This window comes from Rhinatrema bivittatum, chromosome 3, assembly GCF_901001135.1.
Source record: "Rhinatrema bivittatum chromosome 3, aRhiBiv1.1, whole genome shotgun sequence".
Lineage (NCBI taxonomy): Eukaryota > Metazoa > Chordata > Amphibia > Gymnophiona > Rhinatrematidae > Rhinatrema > Rhinatrema bivittatum.
The window spans coordinates 536,293,535-536,308,827 of record NC_042617.1 but is presented as its reverse complement, the minus strand read 5'-3'; the positions used below and the strand labels follow the sequence as shown (position 1 = coordinate 536,308,827).

At 43.1% G+C, this 15,293-nt stretch overlaps 1 protein-coding gene across 1 annotated transcript in view; it reads right to left on the bottom strand.

The window, feature by feature from the left end:
* The window catches only part of ZNF513 (zinc finger protein 513), an 81,405-nt gene that overhangs the window by 38,625 nt on the left and 27,487 nt on the right, over window positions 1-15,293 (bottom strand). The window lies entirely within an intron of this gene.

Below are 15,293 nucleotides of genomic sequence, written 5' to 3'. Positions count from 1 at the left end.
CCCCCCCCCCCCCAACCACGGTGCGAGTGATGCTCAGGTCAGGCCAGAAACCAAAGAGCGCCTCACACAGCCTTTACTACTGACGGCACCTGAGGAGGGGAGGGGGGAGGAGAAAAGCTAACCTAGCAAAACACAGGATTCCTTTATGTAATACAGGGGATAGGGTTGCTGCTTGGTGGTCCAGGGTCCTTTAATCTGATTCCTGAGAAGGGTAACAAAATTGTGTTTGTTTGTTTGTTTGTTTATTTTGGGGGGGGGGGGGATGGTAATACTCTCCCCAAGAAGGTAACAGACACCTGAAACAGACCTGCAGCGGAGGTGAGAGGGGCCTAAACAGTGGCAGAATTGAAGCATGCAGAGGGAGGGAGAGGAGCACAGGCCAAGTTAAGACTTGTGACAGCGCAATAGGCAGGTATACATGGGGATAGACTAAGTGGTGGACTGCTGACAACTTATGGCTTTTTATCTTAATACTGGTGGCTCCCTCAAAAAAAAAAAAAAAAAAAAAAGGCAGATTTTAAATGGCCGGCATGCGTAAAAAAAATGGGGGTTACGCGCGTGGCCGGGCCTTGTGCGCACCGCGTGCATTTTAGAAGGGGTCCGGCGAGTAACTCCCGTTACGTGCAGAAGTACCAGGCAGAAGAAAAGGGACGGTCCAGGGGGGGAGGGACAGGGCTTGAGGCACTGGTACAGCAGCCATTTGCTACTTGCTACTGCTCCTTTGGAAGAGCAAAAGGTAAAATAAAAAAAACAGGGGTAGCTAGGATAGGGCTAGGGGGCAGGGAGGAGAGGAGAGGGGAAGGGGGAAGGGAGGTTAGGGAGTTGGGAAAGGCTACGATGCGTTATCGCACGAAAATTGTAGTATTCCACCCCCCCCCCCCCCCTTGCACGTGCATGTTATTAAATCGTGCATGCCGGATAGCGCACGCACATGGACGCACACGTTTAAAAATCTAACCCCCCCCCCCCAAGTGTGCAGCATTCAAAATGTCACCAGGTATAAAGCATGTGCACTACACCTTTTAGAACAGCCCACTTTCACAGATAATCTTAACTGCTGTCAGTAAATTACAGTTAGAACATGATTTTACCCAGCTACTCGTATTTAAAATTAGTAGTAGGTGTATACTTTTATCCAAGCAGGTGCCTCCTTGCCCCTTTGAGCTTCCAGCTCAGACGGACCCAACCTATACTGGGGTAAGGATGCCAAAAGGATTCTTGACAGCCACCCCCTCCACCTCCCATCGTATTTATCATCTCCTTCAATCACAGCACCAGTCCACTGCTAGTGTGTGGTGTGGTTATGCATCCCTAGGCATTCTGAGGAGCCGGAAGCTGGCTCTCCAGCACCGCAGGAACACAGCCACTGAGCCGTCAGACCAACCCAGGTGCCATAAGCTTAATAGTTTTATTAAAAATTATGTCCAGACTGCAACCCAGCAGTCGCCTTTGTTGCCCTTTAGCAGGCAAACAATGATTTTACGCCACGTGGGACATATTCCTTCAATACTGCTAGTAAAACTGTCATTACATTATGTGCGCATATGTGGCACAATCACAATTACAGTGCTTCAAGGGGAAACCTACAAGTGATCTAAAAAGCTTTATTTTTTTCTTTTTAAAAAAGGATAGAAAAAAACAATTCAGAATTGCAAAAGAATATGAGGCTAATATACATCATGCAGATTCCACACATACATACAATGCTAAACGTTTAGGAGCACAGAAAAACTACATTTACTGCACCTTAAGTCTGTGGCCTTATAAACGCTCTCTATGGAGGGAAATGCTGTTGCCTAAAGTTGAATCTTATAATGGATCTCCTGCATCTCTTATTAGTTTTCACTGTAGAAAACTCACCCCAAGTAACAGCCACACAGAAAAGCATTCACAAGATGCACTGACACTGCTGGAAGAGGACGACTCATGTGAAACAGGTACTCAATATACACTGCACTCATACACACAGGCACGCCTGGGCCCACATTCCCTTATCTCCCCTCCTGACCTTCCCCCACCATGCACACCAAATTCCCAACATTCCTTGCCCGGTTTGCCTTGCTCCCTCCCAGCTCCCATCCATTGTCTCTTGGTGCACAGGAAATAAAAGCAAACCGTAAACCACTTTGAACTGTTTTCAATTGGAAATGTAGTACATAACATGGAAACAGGAAGGATAATGTTAAAACAAGCGTGAGCGCACCCATATACGCAGCTATATGGATGCACTCGGGCACGCACAGGTAATTTATGCAAATGCACACACACGATATAAACCACATGGCCAGCCATTTGGAATAACATGCCCTCCGACCTCAGACTGGAACCCTGCCCTCTAACCTTTCGAAAAAAACTTAAGACCTGGCTCTTCCTCCAAGCCTCCCCTTAACTTTCAAAACCAGACAGGACTCCGCTTACCTGACTAGGCGCCCCGCCTAGTTTAGGCTTGATATTTTTGCCTCTGTTTCTTTGTTTCGTTATTTAGTTTATTCAGTTTTGCTGTCCTTTGTCTCCGGCTAACTTAGCCCCCCAAGTTACTACCTCCTTGTTATACGTAACTTTCGCCTCTTGTTAAATGGTTGATTAAGTTCTACCCCTTGTTACATGTAAACCAATTTGATTTGAATTTATTCATGAAGGTCGGTATAGAAAAGTGTTAAATAAATACATAAATAAATACATCTATCCATCATGTTCGCATATCAAAAAATACGGAGCACAGCTGCATAAGTTTCTACTTATCTGGCTAAGCAGCACTATGGTGAATTATCCAGCTACGTAGCCGGATCAGCTAGATGGATAACTAGCATTTGAAGACTTATCCGGCTATGTGCGCCTATTTGTGCTAAATTGTAATCATTTACATGAAGAAATGTAACTCACATATTTTCCTTCGCACTTGTAGACTTTTACGCATGTACGCGATCAAATTCACATGGGCATGTGAAGAAAATTACCAGTTAAACCAAATAGTCCACCAGCTTGTGCAGTCTCTCTCTAAGTCATCAAGGCCCCCCGGTTCTTCAGCCTGCACTCCGCCCAGTTTACCCAGACCCCTCACCCAGTCAGTATTTGCCTATAAAGAATGATATTTGACTTACACCAGATAATCAGCAGCTGTAAATATGTGCAGGTATCAGCCATCCACGCACTGCATTCGCAGGTTATAAAATAGCACCTTCTACATGTAAATACTACCCTGCCCCGCCCCTTTTTTATACGAGCACATTTATTCGCGCACCATTACTTGCGTGTGCATGCTTGAGATCTATAAAATAGCACCTATGCTATACGTGCTCAGTTGTAAACGTGCATCTCTTAAAATTCTCCTTTAAATATTTTTCCAACCTGTCTGCACTTGACTTTTTTCCCATCTTTTTTAGTTCTCTCCTTCGTTGTCCATTTTGTCATCTTTCCTATTTTTTTTTTTGTCTTACAAACCCCATCTACATTTTGCTTTTGTTTCTTCTTTCTCAACGTCTCTCCCTGCTCCCCCCCCCCCAATCCTTTTCTCCCCCCGATGCTCCCTTTTCTCATCCTGTCCTCCACCGGCTGGTGCTTCCGGTCATCCTCCCCGTTCTTACCTGCACAGGCTCTGGACCAGAACGCACTGCATTGGCGACAGCTTTCCCTGTTTCCCCTACACTGTTATTCTTGTTCTGTGCTGCCATCTGTTGGCAGGAGCCTGCATTGCTCTGAAAGGTATGGATTTTCAGGACAGTACTCACTTCTTGCCACTAGATCAAGCCAAAACAGGGGGGGGGAAAAAAAGTTGCCTGGGAATATACAGATCAGCAAGGTAAGCACATCAGAGTGGAAGTAACATAGTGAATGACAACAGAAGGACCAACATGGTCCAGCCAGCTTGCCCAGCAAGATGCTTAGGGCTGTAACTGCTGCTCTGTGCAGGTCCTCCCCATGCAGAATGGGGATTTATCATGTTTTGCAGTCCCTGAGACATCAGGGTGGTTTGGTTTTGAACATTACCCTTATCACTTTGACAATGATGGCTGAGAAGAAGCTGGATTGCTTCTAGCATTTAATATTTTTATTTGCAATTAAAAAAAACCACTTTAAAAAATATATGGACATTTGGAATGGAAGACTGAGAAGAGTGGGAATCCCAACTTCTAACCCTAGCTGGTCATCTCAGAGTCTTTAAAAGATTACCCCAGCTTCCTGACACCTTTCTCTTTAATTATATGAACCATGCCTGTTCCCTTCATGATTCATACTGTCTCTTCTGGTGATACTAATGTTTTGATTATTGTGGGATAGCAACTTGAGTTCCTAATTTTGCATTGCAAAATTTACCACCCTCTAGCCGTTTGGGATCCTCTGTTTTTATCCCATGCTCTTTTTAATTCCATTACTGTTCTTGTCTTCACCACTTCTTCTGGGAGGGCATTCCAGGCAGCCACCACTCTCTTTGCGAAAAAATATTTCCTGACGTTGTTTGAGTCTACTTCTTGGAGTTTCATGTCATGACTCCTAGTTCTACAGCTTTTTTTCCCCCCATTGATTCTTATACACTATTAATACTTTCTGGTATTTAAAAATCTGTATCATACTTTCCCCATCTCTCCTCTCAGGTATACATATTTAGGTCTTCGAGTCTCATCTCAAATCTTTCAGTGCAGACCCCACACCATTTTGGTTGCCTCTCTCTGGACCATGTCCTGTCTCTATCCTTTTTGAGATACAGTCCCCAAAACTGAACACAGTACCTCAGGTGAGGCCTCACCGAGGGCATTATCACATCCTTTTACCTGCTAGTTATACCTCTTTCTTTGCAACCCAGCATCCCTCTGGCCTGAACTACATTTCTCATACTGAACATGTTTGTATTGAATATAGCAGACATTTTTAGACCTTTCCAGCTAAAAAAAAACAAAAACAAAAACCTCAGTTTGATTGGGACTCATGTCCCAAATAAAAGTTTCAGGGCATCGCCATCCAGCTGAAATGCTAGAGAAGTTCACAAGTGGCAGCAATAAAGCTGTAGCCTGTAACTATGCAATATTTAAAAATAGTATACTCATCGCAGTGCTCACACAATTAAACACAGTCACATTTTGAAGTGTTTTCAGCGGCTCCACTGCACATCCTCTGAAACAGCCAAACAGGGTTAGAGAAGAGCTCACAAATGATGGGACAGAACAGAATAACAGCATCTACACGACATCATTCTGGACATCACATCCAATTAGTCGAATTCAGCGGCGAGAGATCTGTAATTTTCTTGCAACATAGCTTTCAGGAGGAATTGCAAGAGAGCTGCATACAGAATTTAAAAGATAAGAACTTGGCTATTCCATTTTTTAAAATTAATAAGCACTGTACTGAAAATTTACTCTTAACTGGCAATGCGCACGGGTACTTTTGGCCCCACAAACCCATCTGATTATAAGACACAAGGTATCCACCTTCGCTGTCTTTGAATATTGGCTTATTATGCAGCTAGACGTGTGCGTATACACTTATGTACTATTAAAGGATAGTACAAGGTCCACGTTAGTGGCATGACCACTACCTGCGTAAAATTTTAAAGATGAAATATACGTGCATCATTTTTTTTTAAAAAAAAAACCTTCCCCAAATGCCTCCTTTTCTGTAGCTAAATGCATGCACATTATGGAAGTACATGCACATTTTCTGTCTGATAAAAATCCACTTAACCAGGACAGGCTGATCAAGGCAGTTCACTATTTTTACCAGCAAAAAAAGGTGTCTCAGCCTTTAAAAATGTATTCCACAGTGTATTACTTCTCATGTTTACTGCACAGTACACAGAGGATACCAATTTAAAAGGGTGTTTTGCAAAATTACACTTAAAATTATTTTTTCATCCAAGATGTGTGGGTAATGGTAATATAAGCATGAACTTGATTACTGAGCTCAGTGGAGATGGAGGGGAGTGGGGGATATCAACTTAGCCCTGGTTAAAATTTAAGCAAGTTGGATGAACGCTGCACATCTGGCTTTCAATGTTTCTATTACAAGAGCTGCAAATGAAGTTTCTCACCTGGTAATAGGGTTCAGCCATGACACTGCACCTTTTATCTCGTCTCTGCCTAATGGCAGGGAGAAACATAACCCAGCTTCTGGACTATTATAACAAGAGTATCTAAGAAATAACAAAATTAGTTAAAAGAAAACCAATGTAGTTGGATAAGGATGATAACTTTCTAAGGCTAAAAAAATATTTCAAAGTCGATAGCGGCTGGGACTTGCAACTTGAAACATTTGTTAGCGTTATACAGGTACCATCTCCACCCACATACCTTACAGGTTTTAGCTAGCTTTTATTTTTTGGTTAATTGATGTAGTGTCCCATTTCTAATCAAGGAACAACAATTAATCATTAGAAAAGCATTGGTATGTGGACTAGGGGTACTAGCTAAACACTTCCTAAATGGAGATCCAAGTTCATTTCTCAGACTTGGAGCCACTAAAGCAAGAAATGGTCACATCCTTGGATAGGCACTTAAGAACCTGTGGACTTTGCTCATCCTTAGATTAGCAGGTTGGGGGGTGGGGGTGGGAACAGTTCATTCAGCATTTTCTGCTGTGCATAATAATGCCAGAAATTGCTACACAGATGTTAATCTATAGTGATCTGTGGTTCAGGGATGATTTTTATTTATTTATTTTTTTACTGAATTTTGCCATAAATTACCAGATTATTTTTTAAACTGACATTATTCAGTTTCTTGATTAACAACCATTTCTCAGTTCACGCCGTATTAAACTGGATATTTCTTTTTAGGAAATGCCATTCCCAACAGATAGTTTCTGTAGTACAGCAGCAAAGCTGAAGCAAATCTTAAATGTCAAAAACTCAATCCGGACAGGAGCGAGCCATTCAGATTAAGCTATGTTAATTATCGTGCCATCAAGGATGACATTACACATCTTCATGGTGACATATTGCTTTCATGAATAGGTCTACCTTTCAACTTTGGACCTAGATGTGCTGGCTTTTAAAAGAAAACCATCAAGACATCTCCCAACTTCTGTAAAGTTGAATAATAAAGCTCATTATCCCCCCCACCTTTCCTATCCCGCTAAAACCAAACCAATGAAAAACTGGATTATATCCAACAGAGCACGAGGCTCAACATGAATGAGAATAAGCCTAAGAAAACTATGTAAGCCTATGCAAACCAGGACTTTTGAAAAAAAAATACATTAGTTTTAATGGGACACAAAAATTTGGATATAAAAAGGTCAGCCCAATCTTTCTTTGTTCTTTTGCGAATAATTCACAGTCAGTTTATGAAACCTGAGTTTTTACAATAATAAGGCATCAATAATCAAAGGCATTTAGCCGGATAACATACATACGTTATCCGGCTAAATGCCAACTTTGGAATATCAGGACCACAGATCTGGCTAAAATTTAGACAATAACATATTATTGTTCAGAGCGTTCCTAAAGTTATCTGGCTTTGTGTGGCCAAATAGTTTCCAACTTAACCGGAAATATTCAAAAGATATCCAGTAAGTGGCACTAAAAAAAAAATAAAAAAAAAATTTAAATGCGATCCTGCAGCCTGATTCTCTCCCCTCCCCCAAATATTTAATAAATGGTCCTGCCAGACCAGAGACTCCTCCTCCCTTCCAAATGAGTACGAAAAAAGATGTGGTGGGCTCTGGAAGTCAGCCATGCCCCACTCTCCCTCCGAGAATGCCCATATATGATCCTTCTCTCCTTCCCCTCCCTCCCCCCCCCCCCAAAAAAAATACCTCTCCCAACAACCTTTAGAAAGGAAGGCTCTCTGCCGGGATCGCCGTTCACTGGTACCATCCCTACCGCTTCATGGTTACTATAGCAACCATGAAAGCGGCTGGGATCGCGCTAGAGAACTGCGATTCCATAGCAACGATGCAAGCGGTCGGGATGGCACCAGAGAATTGCGATCCCAGCAGAGGGCCTGCATTTCTAAAGATACCAGGTGGGTGGGAGGGGGTAGGGTAAAGAGAGAAGGGGCACGTTGGGGGCATTTTCAGAGGAACCAGAAGGGGGGGTGCGCGGCTGACCGCCGGAGCACACCACGTCCTTTTCATATGCATTCAGAAGGATCTCATCCCGGCAGGGCCATTTATTAAATATTTAGGGGGGGTGAGAATCAGGCCACAAGTCCACATTGAACGTTTTGCTTTATTATTTTTTAAACACAAAACAGTGCCACTTAATGGGATATATTCTGACCATACCCACTTAAGTGGCAAGTTATACAACCATACAAGCAGGCCGATACAGAAAGAAACGCGGGAGAGCACCTGCTCTCCCGGGGCGCGCACAGGCCAGTGTCCTGGGCGCGCGATCCAGTAAAGAAAAATATGCCCGCGGTAAAGGAGCCGCTAGGGACACTAGCGCGTCCATAGCGCCTCCTTTTTGACAGGAGCGGCGGCTGTCAGCGGGTTTGACAACCGACGCTCAATTTTTCCAGCGTCGGTTCTGGAGCCCGCTGAGCCACAGGTTCGGAAACCGGACGCCGGCAAAATTAAGCGTCCGGTTTTCAACCCGCAGGCTGATTTTAAATTTTTTTTTTTAAATTTTAAATTATTTTTTACTTTTGGGACCTCCAACTTAATATCGCCATGATACACTTTCCCAGTGCCGGCAGAAATTAACGCCTACCTTTGGGTCGGCGCTAATTTCTGAAAGTAAAATGTGTGGCTTGGCTACATGTTTTACTGAATCGCATGGGAACAAGTAATAGGCCCATCAACATGCATTTGCATGTTGCGGGCGCTATTCGTTTCGGGGGGGGGGGGGGGGGTTGGACGTGCGTTTTCAACACGCTATTACCTCTTACTGAATAAGGGGTAAAGCTAGTGCGTCAAAGACGCGCATCCAAACGTGGGTTAATAGTGCGCTCCGCTGGAGTGCACTGTACTGTATCAGCCCGAAGGCCACGTAACTTTAGACCTTACTGGCTTTATTCAAATAGAGCTGGTTAGGCATAAAAAAAAGTTATCCAGATAATTGTAATCATGGATATTTATCCCGCTGAATATCTGGCACACGTTATCTGGCTAACTTTAGTTTGCCAGCTTATTGAATATTGCCTTCTAAGAAAACCTTGTTGGAAAAAAAGTTGAACTTTAATGTTTTAAATCCTTCTTCATGGTTATTGGTTGATATAAGGTGACTGTGCTTCTGGTGAGCATAACTATTTCTTTTGCTACAATACAAATACAGAAATGATTTAAACATGAGGATGAATTGTCAGCAAGTATATATGGACTGGAGTAGCAGCTTAATGGTTAGAGCAGCAAGCCAGGGAAACCAGGGTTTAAATCCTACTGCTGCTCCTTGTGACCGTGGGCAAGTCACTTCAACCCTCCATTGCCTCAGGTACAAACTTACGGGCCGATTCGGTAAAGTCCGCGGGAGAGCGGACGAATGCCCGCTCTCCCGGCACGCGCACAGGCCACTCGCCTGTGCGTGCGATTCTGTATTTAAATTAGGTGGTGCGGTAGAAACGGGCAAAAGGAGGCGCTAGGGACACTAGCGCATCCCTAGCGCCTCCTTTTGACCCGAAGCGGCGGCTGTCAGCGGGTTTGACAGCCGACGGTCAATTTTGCTGGCGTCTGTTCTCGAGCCCGCTGACAGCCACGGGCTCAGAAACCAGACGCCGGCAAAATTGAGCGTCCGGTTTTCGGCCCGACAGTCGCCGGCCCATTTTAAAATTTTTTTTTTCTTACCCTTTGGGACCTCCGACTTAATATCGCCGTGATATTAAGTCAGAGGGTGCACAGAAAAGCAGTTTTTACTGCTTTTCTGTGCACTTTCCCGGTGCCGGCAGAAACTAGCGCCTACCTTTGGGTAGGCGCTAATTTCTGAAAGTAAAATGTGCGGCTTGCCTGCACATTTTACTTCTGTATCGCGCGGGCATACCTAACAGGGCCCTCAATATGCATCTGCATGTTGAGGGCGCTATTAGGGGCCGCGGGTTGGACGCGCGTTTTCCGCCCCTTACTGAATAAGGGGTAAGGGAAAACGCGCGTCCAAGGGCAGGCTAACAGTGCGCTCCATCGGAGCATAGGCCGCCGGCCCGCACACAGCCCCGGGACGTGCGTAAGTCCCGGGGCTTCGTAAAAGGGCGGGGAGGGGGCCTCCAGACCAGCCCCTGGGTTGGGTGATGGTGCGCCAGCAGCCTGCTGGCGCGCGCAGATTTACATCTGCTTTCAGCAGGCGTAAATCTGCCAACAAAAGGTAGGGGAAGGTGCGGGGGGGTGGAAAGAAAGTGGCCTCGGAGGGAACAGGCAGCGCGCGCCGGGCTTGGCGCGCGTAGGTTGCACAAATGTGCACCCCCTTGCGCGCGCTGACCCCGGATTTTATAAGATACGCGTGTATCTTATAAAATCCAGTGTACTTTTGTTTGCTCCTGGTGCACGAACAAAAGTACGCACTCGCGCAAAATTATAAAATCTACCCCTATTAATACACTATCTGCAAAAATGGTGTGCAAGGGCCCTCCGAATTCTTCCTCTTACTAGAAGTGTTGCCCTTAATTGGAATGGCCACAGTAGTCTCAACGCCCTGGTGTGCCAGTAGTATAGGTGGGCATGATTAGGAACACTGACATTCCCCAGTGGGTGGGGGGTCTTAATTTTAACAAATCTCCTGCACCCATGGGATGTAGTAGGAGTCAAAGCCTGAGGGAGGAAGCAGCAGCGATCCTTCGAGACTGAAATCAGGAGGAGTCAATCTGCAGCCTAAGGGTACCCATCTCTTCACAAAGGGGTATCAATAGGGCCTGGTCACGCCATAGGGAAGGTCCAAAGAAGTGCTTTCTCCCTCTCTCTGAAGTAAAAATTCCTAGAATACTAAAAAAGGCTCAAGTCTTTAAAAAAAAAAAAAAAATCTATTATCTTCCAAAAAACAGAAGGGTCCTAGCTTCTGGTGAGAGGAAGTCGGAACTGCTCCATGGGTAAAGTCCCTCCCTTTCTACATTCTTTGAGTCGTCTTTTGTCAATATTTTCTAAAGAGCAACTCTTCTGGTCACAATTTTGGTAGAGCAGGACAGGAACTTCATTTTTCAGAAAATGTTGTCAATGGAAAACTAGACTGTTTTGTGGACAACAATTATATACATTTCCTGATGTGTCTTGTATTACACAGATACGTAGAAAGCAGTTTTTACAGTTAAAACACAAGGCTGTAGCGATGGGTGCATCTTTTTTCCTAAAAATATTCTTGCAAATGCTTGGAAACATACAAAAAATAGTTTTCTTTTTCTTGTCCCATTGCATCTTGAAACCTTTGTTAACGATAAGGCTGAAGGGTTAAGATCGATTGGTTTAAAAAATAGCAGTTATCTCCTTTATGGCCCAAGTAAGATCTAGATATTGCTGTGTTTCCCCTACAAATGTGGACTAATTTATTGAAGTATAAAGTGTTTAATATATTTGTGATTTCCTCCTTTATAATTTAATATTCATGATTTATTTGCTTATTGTAAAATATAAATGAAAAAAAAAAAAGGCTCAGGTTCGTCCAGTCTACAAGAAAGGTAATTTACCTTATAATGAATCATTTAGTTTTCATCCCATTTCAAATCTTTCAACTTTGGGTAAACTATTGGAAAAAGTTGTTTATGATCAACTGGCCGATTTTCTCACCGATAAGACAGATTTTTCATACTTATCAGGGAGGATTTCGTAAAACTTCATAGCACTTAAAAAAATGCAATACAGAAAGTAAAAAACTTTATTAAGAAAACTTGATTCAGGATCTGCAGTCCTTGCTATCTTTTTAGATATAACCTGTGCATTTGATATTGTGTCATAAAGTTCTTTTATTTCGGTTACAACAACTAGGTATACAAGGAAATATTTTAGCGTGGATTTCATCATACTTAGACTCGCATTCTCAACAGGTTTGCTTTAAAAATGGCCCTTCAGATTGGTATCAAATGCTATCTGGTGTACCACAGGAATCAGTTTTGTTGGCCACTCTTTTTATATTTATATATATCCATTATGTTTTCTTTTAGACTCATTTGGTATAGAATTTTGAATGTATGTAGATGATATCCAGTTGTTTTTCCCCATTAGTGACAGTTTATCCGCTAGTATCTCTAAAGTACAAGAGGTTCTATAATTATATACATAATTGGATATACACTAATCAGATGATGCTAAATCCTAGAAAGACAGAGGCAGTTTGTTTTTCTAGGTCAAAGACATTTTTGGAAGCGCAAGACCTCTCTATTACAATTTTAGGTAAAATGATTGCCTTTGAAGATTTGGTAAGTAATTTGGCTGTTTTATTTGGCTCTACATTATCTTTCAAACCACATCTACAGCATGTCCTTTGTGTAGGCTATTTTAAGTTTTGTTTGCTAAGGTATGTAAAGTTTATCCTTGATCCAAGAGATTTTCATACTATCCTACAGGCTTATGTTTTAACGTACGTGGATTGCTGTAATTCACTTTATTTTGATCTACCTAATTATTTCATCAGTGTTGGTAGACCTTCACTGCTGCCTGTTAAAGAATGAGTGAAATTTAAAGTTCTTGATACCTTATTCAAAGTGTTAAAATTTGATGGCCCTGAATATCTTAAGACTCAGTTAACCACCTATACCCCAGGGAGAAATTTATGATCTAGTCAAAAAAGTCTGTTATTAGTTCCATCATTTTAAATTAGTCCTGCTGGTTAGCACAAGGCATGCAACCTTTTCCATCCTTGGTCCAGAATGTTGGAATGCTTTGCCAAATTATATGAGAAAGATTGATGATGTGAACTTGTTTCAGAAACATCTTAAGACCCTTCTATTTGAAGAAGCATTCATGTAAATGTAATAAGGAATGTATTTTAGTTACTGTATTTGTTTTATTTTTTTATGCTATGTTTGATTGTTTAATTTTATTGTATTATTGTATATTAATTTTATTGTATTTACTATACTTCGCTTAGCACGATTTTGATATAGGCAAAAAATAAATAAATAAGAGAGGAATACCGAGGAGCTGAATTATTCCTGTTTTGAGAGAGTGGCTGGGGCCCAAGGCCACAGTGCTCAGGCTTTCAAAAGAGACTAGGAAGAAGAAATCCTGTTCAAAAAAAGGTTGCTGGGGCCAAGTTGGGATATTCAGGTCTTTGTCTGGAAAGAAGAATTATTGGGAGAAGAGGTAAACAAATATATCTCATTTTGTTTCTGAGAGAGTTCTTGGAGAAGTGTGTACTAGAGAGGACTGTCTTTGGTAGGAGCTTGCAAGGAGAAGGGCTGCCCAGCTGAAGAAGGATCCCAAGACGTTCTCGACTGTCAGAACAGTCAGTCAGTAGCTTGCCAGAGCAGATAAGCTAAAAAAAGGTAAGAAGAGCTGCTCTATGGAAAATGTACCAGGAGAGACCTATGGGAAAAGGTCTCTCCAGGTAACCGACCTGATTTGATACTTGTATTGAGAATGTCGGTATATTAAAATCCGAAATAAATAAATAAATAAAAGGGATCCTGTTACATAGAGCTGACTTGATTGTGAGTGCAGAGTGATTTTGAAAAAAACCTGAAATTTGATTTTTGGATTTCATTGCTATTTGGTGCACTATCGATATGTGTATCATTGTTTGTAGACTTTATCTATTCATCAGTGCCAGTAAAATATTTTTATTTTGAACAATATAGACATTTGAGTGGTGATCCCATTGAATAAAAGAGCCCCAGTCAGAAGAAACCCTAAGGGTCTTGGAAGAGAGATTTATTGCCCCCCTCCCCTGCCCTCTGTGGGGACCCCAGGAGGTCATGGGCCTATTGTTGGCCATGACCTTCTCCGGGAACTCCTGTGCCCAGGACTGGGGCTGGGACTACAGGTGCCTCAGCATCTACCCTGACATTTAGGACACTTGTGTGCCAGAAAACACAAGCTCCCTGCTCAATCTGCTAGTTTTTTTTTCCCCCTTCCCAACACCATCTGATCTACCTTTTCCAGGTCCACTTGTGCTGCTCTCTCCATCCTCTGCACAGGGCTCAGAGGTTTCCTCCCTTTATCTCTCTCACCTCGCTCCCTGTGAGTCTCTCCTCTTCCTGTGTCACTCCCCCCTAGTCCTTTTCCTTCTCTCTTACCTGAGCCTATGTCCTATGGCTTCTCCCTCCTCTGTGCATTAACATTTTTTAAAAAGTGGGAGATAGCAGCATTCTAACCCTTGGTATACCACAGAGCTAAAAATAATGAAAACCAAACTCAGACAGAAAGAGAGAACTTGGCGCAAAAACTCATCTCCACTACACACCTCCAATTACAAATCTGCCCTCCACAGCTATAGAACCACCACCCTTAAGTCCAAACGGGATTTCTATGCCTCAAAAATCCACGAATACGTTGCAGGCCTCACCAAATCCATACCGCCCTCCATACCTGACTCCGAAGCCTCTGCCAAAAGTGAAGAATTGGCACTCTTCTTCCACAGCAAAATATCAATCCTCCTCTCCAGATTCCCCAACACTCAGCATACTCCTCCCACAGGGATTTGCACACCCTCTGCCTCCCTAGCCTCGCTTGAACTTACATCCACCAAAGAAATTGAATCCATACTCAAAAAAATTAAACCTGCCTCGCACCCCTCTGACACCATCCCCACTAAAGCACTCCTTTCCATTCCTAACTCTATCTCCAAAGCGATAGCCGACATCATCAACTGCTCAATCTCTTCAGGCATAGTCCCGGACACTCTCAAGCAGGCAGTGGTCAAACCCCTCCTCAAGAAGCCCTCACTAGACCCCAAAGACCCTGCTAACTTCCGTCCCATTTCGAACCTCCCGCTTATCGCCAAAGTAATGGAAAGAGTAGTCAACACACAACTCACAGACTACCTCGAAAACCACAAGATTCTTCACACTTCACAATTTGGTTTCCGCAAGCACCTTAATACGGAAACCCTCTTACTTACTCTCTCTGACCACCTACCCAGAGGAATGGACCAGGGCCATTGTTATCTCCTCGCCCTCCTTGATATCTCTGCTGCATTTGACACCATAAGCCACAACCTCCTCCTCTCCCACTTAGCGAACATCGGCATCTCTGGTTCAAATCCTATCTGACTAAACAGACCTTCTCTGTCGAAATAGGTAATGCTATGTCCTCCCCCCACTCCCTGTCGCAAGGAGTCCCCCAAGGCTCCTCTCTCTCCTCTACACTCTAACATTTATCTCACCCCCCTCTGCCAATTACTCTCAGACCTTGGTCTAAAATTCTATCTATATGCCAATGATGTTCAAATCATCATACCGATCCATAAATCCATCTCCGACACTTTAAAGTACTGGGAATTGATA